Consider the following 7,471-nt stretch of genomic DNA (forward strand, 5'->3'; position numbering starts at 1 on the left):
GAATGGAGAGATGGCTTGGCAGTAATTGCACTGGCTGCTCTTCCAGAGGACCGGGTTCAATTCCCACATGGCAGCTCATAACTGTCCATAACTCCAGTTCCAGGGGATCTGACACCTTTACACCAATGCACATAAAATCAATTTATTTTTTAAAATAAATAACTTTGTTTTTAAAAAAGAACCCATTGCTCTTGAGTTCCCAGAATTCACACCAGGCAGCTTACAACTGCCTATAACTCCAGCTCTAGAGGAATGTAGTAACTCTGGTCTCTGTGGGCACCTGTATTCATATGCACATACAATACACACACACACACACACACACACACACACACACACACACACACATTTAATCCTGGAATGAGTGATTGGATATTTGGAAATCCATTAATATACCATCTTAATACAAATAAGTAGAAAAATAATGACTAGCTCCATAGAATCTGAAAAAAAAAACCCTGAGAAATCAACACTTATTTAAAAAAAATATGAAAACAACACCTGATAACCATCAGGTTATTTTGGTGGTGGGATTTTTTTGGGGTGGGAGGGTTGTTGTGGTTTGTTGAGACATGCTGTCACTGTTGGATTTTTGTAGGATGTCCTGGTAGTTGTTGTTACTGTCTTTTGTTTTTTGACAGCATCTCCATATATAGTCCTGGCTGCCCTGGAACTCCCTGTGTAAGCCCGGGCTGGCCTCAGCCTCCCAGTGAGTGTCCTGCTGCTCCCTCCTGACTCCTGTAATTGCAGGTGTGCACCACTAAGCCCGTGAATTCATGTGATGAAAGGTATATTTCTTAGTTTTTGTTTTGTTTTTGAGACAGGGTTTTTTTGTGTAGCTTTGCACCTTTCCTGGAGCTCACTTGGTAGTCCAGGCTGTCCTCAAACACACAGAGATCCGCCTGCCTCTGCCTACCGAGTACTGGGGTGAAAGGCGTGCGCCACCACCGCCCGGCTATTCCTTAGTTTTAAACCAGCCTCTTTCTTAACTTCATACAGTCCTGTTCAGCTTCAGGACAGAGAAGGGAAGTTGGTATCTACATGGCTGTTCAACAGCACACTAGAAGCTGGGTGTGGTAGCTCTCAACTATAATGCTAGGACTCCTGAAGCTGAAGCCAGAGGATTGCTGTGTGTTCAACACCAGCCCAGGCTATACAGTGAGTTCCAGGCTAGGCTGAGCTGCACAGAGAGATCTTGTTTGATTAAAACAAAGAAACAAAACAGCTAATAAGTAAAAACAAGCAAAAAAAAATTCTGATGGGGTTTTTCAGCTAAATTAAGTGTTGAAAATAGTTTTTAGGTTGTCAAAAAATTACAAGGCATGGCTGTCTCATGCAAATATGAAGTCAAACTGTGCCAAAGGTTTATTGCTAAGCAATCAATGAGGGACCAACAGATGCTGAGCATGAGAAAGTTCATTCTTTAATTAGGAAAGATTCTTATTTCAAAGACACAATAAACTTGATACATTCATTACACACAAACCTAGTTAATTTTCAACATGGCAACACCTGATAATTTTTTAGGTTATCTTTACTCTGAAATATCATTTGCCACACTGTCAGCTTTCCTTATCTTTCTCCCTCAGAGCTGGAAATACCCTAATCAGTTGTAAGCAGCAGAACAAACACAGGTTTCCTAGCAGGCCTGTAAGTCACTGGACACTGAGACAACCTTAATGATCTTTTTGCCTGGAGCTTTTGGGGTTCAGAAACTCCTTAAACAGTGCAGTCCCATCTCAAGCTCGGTGTTTTCCAGCCTGGCCTTGAACTTTGGCCCCAGCCCCCTGCCTCTACCTCCCAAATGATGGGATCACAGGTATGAGTCACTATGCCCAGCTTCTTTAGGGTTTTATAATTTAACCTCAAACCCTGGAGAAATGGCTGAAACAATGGGTCAGTGCCCTTAAGAACCTGTCGGTCGCCATGTAGGCTTCTGCAAAATCTTGCTTTTCTGCCCCACTTTGTGGTTTTAGAGCATTGGTTCTCAACATGTGGGTAATGTGGGTCAATGCTGCAACCCTTTAATACTGTTCCTCATGTTGTGGTGACCCCCAACCTTAAAATTATTCCATTGCTACTTCATTGCTGTAATTTTGCTGTTGTTATGAATTATAATGTAAATATCTGACATACAGGATATCTGATATGTGACCCCAAAGGGGCTGGGACCCACATGTTGAGAACCACTGCTCTAAAACCACAAAGTGGTTCAAGTGGGGAAGGCAGAAAAGCAAGATTTTACAGAAGCCTACAAGGCAATCAGCGGTTGTTAAGGGCACTGACCCACTGTTTCAGCCATTTCTCCAGATCCTTCTGTTCCAGGAAGCAAGTGAAGTCAAGCTTGGCAAGTAAGCAGAACCAGCAGCAGTGCTTTACATAAATCACCACATAAACGAATGAAGTAGTATCTAATAATTGATCTTTTGGGGCATGGTGGCACACACCTTTAATCCCAGAACTCCAGAGACAAAGGTAGGTGGATCTGAGTTTGAGGCTAGCCTGGTCTACAGAGGAAGTTTTAGGACAGGCAGGGCTACACAGAGAAACCTTGTCTCAAAACAAAAAAACAAATAAACAATTGGTCTTTAAAAAAAAAAAAACACCCTTATTCTACTTCAATAGCCTCCCTGTGGCATCATGCATTACAAGCTATAGAAAGCTTTGCTGAGATCTTTTTAAGGCATAGACATGGTTATTAAAGAGCCTTTGTGCCATTTGGTGGGAAATGCCTGTGATTCCCCAGGAAGCTGATGCAGAAGGATCACAAATTCAAGGCCTTACAAGGGCAATACACCGTGGGACATTTAGTATGACCTTATTTCAAACTTTAAGTAAGTAAATAAACGGCCAGGGACGTAGCTTGTAGAGAGTGCTTGCTGTGTAAGGACCTGAGTTTAACCGAGAGAGAGAGAGAGAGAGAGAGAGAGAGAGAGAGAGAGAGAGAGAGAGAGAGAGAGAGAGAGAGAGAGAGAGAACGAACCTTGGTTAGGGATAAATTATGACCTCTGGTATCTACAAAACCAGGTTCAGGAGAAGCCAGCCTAGACTTGTTGACCTTGGACCTATAGTCTGCAGGTTCTGTGGGGGAAGCCTGGCAATGGTGTGCTCTATAAGGAGGCATTAGCTGACTATCACTCACCAGGCTGGGAAAGATAGCTATCTCACTCGGTAATGCCGAGAACAATTTATGTTGCTAAGTCAGGAAAGTATGCTCCTACATTCTAGAACAAAGGAAGAGCTACAACCAGATGCCCACTGGTAGTGATCTTAAAGCCAGAGATAGTCAGAGATGCTTAACACAACTCAGACAGGCTTTTGAAACGAGAGCCTACATTTTGTAACTCACATGAAAGGGAATGAAAGCCCAAGGAGGGGCATCAATGCCATTTTCTGAAGGCATCAAGGCCAGCCATTCAGACATCTAATATAACCTAAGTCCTGTCACCACATCTGGTAACAGTTTAGCAGATCTGTACCACAGATATGGAAACATTCAGAGATGTCCACATAGTTTGCTCAAGTGCGATAAGGATCCGAACCCGTGTGGTCAGCCCCAGCCCAGCCCTACGCTACCTGGCCACACTGGATTGCTCTTCCTGCTCTACTCCAGCCTCTTCAGAAGCTAGAGCTGAATAAGGGTTTTATCTAATATTTTCTGAATGGATTCCTTTGAGGCCTATGATCATTTGGATTCCTGGAAAAGTTCTCTACCTACCTTCTAGTTAGGCGGGGCCTATACAAATGGAGAAAGCATGGCAAGTATCTTTAGTGTGAAAAATAAGGTATTTTAACAGCAATGGAAAAAGTGATGCAGTGTTGATTCTGAACTCTATGAACGGACTCACCGTTCAGGAATTCATCTTTTTTGTTTTCACTCAACACCATAAGGTATATGGGCTGTGTTTTTCTTGGCGACACCATACTGCTTTCCAGACTGGCTACAAACTTGAATTCTTAGGTAGGCACTTCAGTCCTTTTTTTGTCCCTTACTCTAACTTTGCCAGCAAAGAGCAACGGCAGCTGGTGAAGGTAAACTGCAGGTATATGGCGCCCTCTTGTGTTATGCTTCCTGTAGACCGTAACAGTGTTACCGGATCTTGCATAGGCTACCCTGGTGTTACAGTTTATGAATGGGCTTTCTCAGCACTAAATAGTAGCTAATGTTTGAGCTCCTGGGTCTGTAATGTTGGAGACCCTTGGCTCTAAAGCCTTGACAGCTCTCTAAAACTCTATGGCAACTAGATTTTCTCCTCTCTGGGCTCTTTACTGCCTTCTATTCTTAAATCTCAGCTCTGCTCTGTTTTGACGTCTGTCCTTTTTCTGCTTTTGGTTGTTGAGACAGAATCTCACTACGTAGCTCAGGCTGGCCTCAAACTTGTGGCAATCTCCCCCCCTCCCCAATCAGCTTTCTAAGTGCTGGCACTACAGGAATGAGGCAAGATGCTCAACATTTGAAGAATGGAATCTTTCGACAACTCTCTATTCTTTTTTTTTTTTTTTTTTTTAAACATCTACTTATGTGGACGGGTGTTTTGCCTGAATGTATGTCTGTACCCCATGCATGCCAGGTGCCCAGGGAGGCCAGAAAAATGTCAGATCCCTGGAACTGGAGTTACAGACAGTTGTGAGCTACCATGTGGGTGCTAGGAATTAAACCTGGGTCCTCTGGAAGAGCAGCCAGAGCTCTTAACCACTGAGCCATCTCTCCAGTTTGTTTTATTTTAGACTGGTTTTTGAACTTGGGGCAATCTTCTTGCCTCGGCCTTCTGTGCTGCTGGGACTACAGGCTTGTGCCACCATGCCCAACTCCACCGTCCTTCTTGCTCCTGGCCCTGGCCACTCTTTAGAGCTGCTCAACTGCTTCTTGCTCTGCCTTCTGTCACAGTTGCTACTGTCAGGAGGCAGCAACCGTCGTTCTCTTGCAGCTGCTCTTTCTACCTTTGTCAATGGCTGGTTTTGAAGCTCTGCCTCTTTGGCAGCTCTCAATGCAACCAGCTGCTCTGCAACGTTTACGTCGGACACAGAAAGCTCAGCTCTGCCTCTTCTTCAGCTGTCAATGCAGCACACCACTGCATCGCTTCCGCAGCTATACTGAAAGTACCAAGACCACTCAAGAGAAACATTTGGGTCCACTGTGCAACACTAAGAAAGGCAGCATGGGAGGGCCTCCCAGCCAACTCACCAAGTGAGCTAACAGGCTGCTTAAATGCTTACAGAGCAAAGGGATGTTTGTACCAATTACAGAGAACTGTGTGTTCAAATAAAGATTTTTATCTGTGCCAGTCATAACACTCTTTTATATCCAAAACAGCGGTCTCTGCTACTAACAGAGAAAGTGCTCTCCACTCTGACCTAGGTGGAAAGGCTGCAGGACTACCTCGAGTTCAGTGACGCTTATTACAGCAAAGAGTCCAGTTGAAACAGTCCTGGATTGTGTTATACCTTCAGGAGCCAAAGAAAAAGCTGTAGTTGTGTGTGGTTTCTTCAAAGCATGCACAGTGGGTTCAAAACAGCAGTGTTGGCATAAGGATCGTCTTGCTGGCTGTTGGACGGACAATCCTTTTGCTGAAGGAGCTAGGGTGGCAAGAGAGCCCAACAGCTGTCACTAAGGAAGTCAGATTTTCCTAACACCAACACTCATTGACAGGAAAATGAACATCGGAAGTGCTTAAAATTAGAACTTAAGGATTTTAACACTAATTCGTGCTAATAATGACTTTAACCATGCTTTAAGAATGTTTAATGAAGGCCCAGTGTTTCTGGGTGTGGTGTGCCTTCCTGAGTCTATTTCTAGTCACCCCTAAAAAGAGAACAATGCCAGCCCAGGAGAAATTATTCAAGTGCAGCTTGATGAACAGGTTTTATTGGGGTGACTTGGGCAGCTGCCACATCCAAAACCCCACCCCAGTACAGTGTGGTTTTCCTTTCTTTTTCGTTTGAGACAGGGTTTCTCTGTGTAGCCCTGGTTATCCCGGAACTATGTAGACCAGAATGGCCTGCCTCAAACTCAAGAGATCTGCCTGCCTTTGCCCCGAGTGTTGGGATTAATGGTGTGCTCCACCACACCCGGCCGGGAGAGGACTTAAAAAAGCTACCACCCCTGGAGTTCTAGACACAACTTTTGGACAGCTAGACCACTCCTTTCCTTCGTAATTGTTTACTGCTTATAACTCAGAGAGGATCCTGAGAATGCCTTCCTTCTCCCAAGAAGGGATGTTCCACTCTAAAGGAAACAGCTACCCAACGCAGGGAGAGCAAGGTCCCTTACTGTCTGTTTGATGGGTGTCTAGTGGCAATCTCCTTGTTTTAAAACCATTTCAGAAGCTTAAGGTTAGACCATCTTTTCATCACTGTGCTCAGAGAGATCAGAAGAGGGCATCAGATTCCTTGGAACTAGAGTTCAGGATGGCTGCAACCATGTGGGCTATGAGCTACTATGTGGGTGCTGGGAACCTAAACCAGGTCCTCTGCAAGAGGAGATGCTCGTAACCTCTGAGTCATCTCTCCAACCCCTCTTACTTTTTCCAACAGAGGGTCTTACTAAGGCTGCCCAATCTGGTCCTAAGCTTTTGCTCTTCCTGCCTGACCTCCTATACGTCTGGGATTATATGCTTGCACTACCTGGCCTGGCTCTAAGAGGGCTTCAGCAAATTCCTAACCTTAATTAGACCCCAGCCTCCGTCACAGCATCTTGTATTGCACTGACAGATTGAAATCCTACTATTGATGTTATTTGTTGCCAACAGTCTCTGGGTTAGAGACAGCATTAATTTTGCTTACCACAGCATACCACCTTCTAACACAAATTCTGGACCAAAGAGAAACACATACTTGTAATCGTTTAAATGCCCTTCAGTGACTCAATTTGACAAGGAATGCCTGTAACCTTTCCTAATGAGGGTAGGGTGGGACTAGCATTAACAAGACTCTGGGTTCAAACCTTAATTCTACAAAACAAGAAAATCCCATGGTGGCACTTGTCCTTTTTTACAGGTATCAGTGACAGAAATGTTGGTGTGGGTTGGGGTAGAAAATGAGCATTTCACCAAAACATGCCACTAAGAAACAGGCTGAAGTATAGATCATCCTTTTAATCCACATGTATTGAAAGATCAATCTGAGAAAAGGAAAAATTGTTAGTCTACACTCAGTAGATGTCTTAAGCAACTAAGATAAACATGAGAACAAACACAAGAAATACAGAATCATGGCATCCTTAAAACACTGAATAGTTCCTGGTTTTATTTATTTTTATTTTCCCTGATTTTTATTTTTTGAGAAAAGGTCTTGCTGGGTACCCAGCTGGCCTCTTACAGTGATCCTCTTTCCTCTGACTCTCAAATACTGGGATTACAGGTGTGTACCGTTAGGATTGGTGCACACACAGTTTTAGGTGTGCTTGCTATATTGTATTTCAAAGTATAGCATGTTTTTCTGAACTCAAGCCTTCCAGTTTAACTTATCTGTA

This window comes from Peromyscus maniculatus, chromosome 5 (assembly GCF_049852395.1).
Source record: "Peromyscus maniculatus bairdii isolate BWxNUB_F1_BW_parent chromosome 5, HU_Pman_BW_mat_3.1, whole genome shotgun sequence".
In the NCBI taxonomy this organism is placed as follows: domain Eukaryota; kingdom Metazoa; phylum Chordata; class Mammalia; order Rodentia; family Cricetidae; genus Peromyscus; species Peromyscus maniculatus.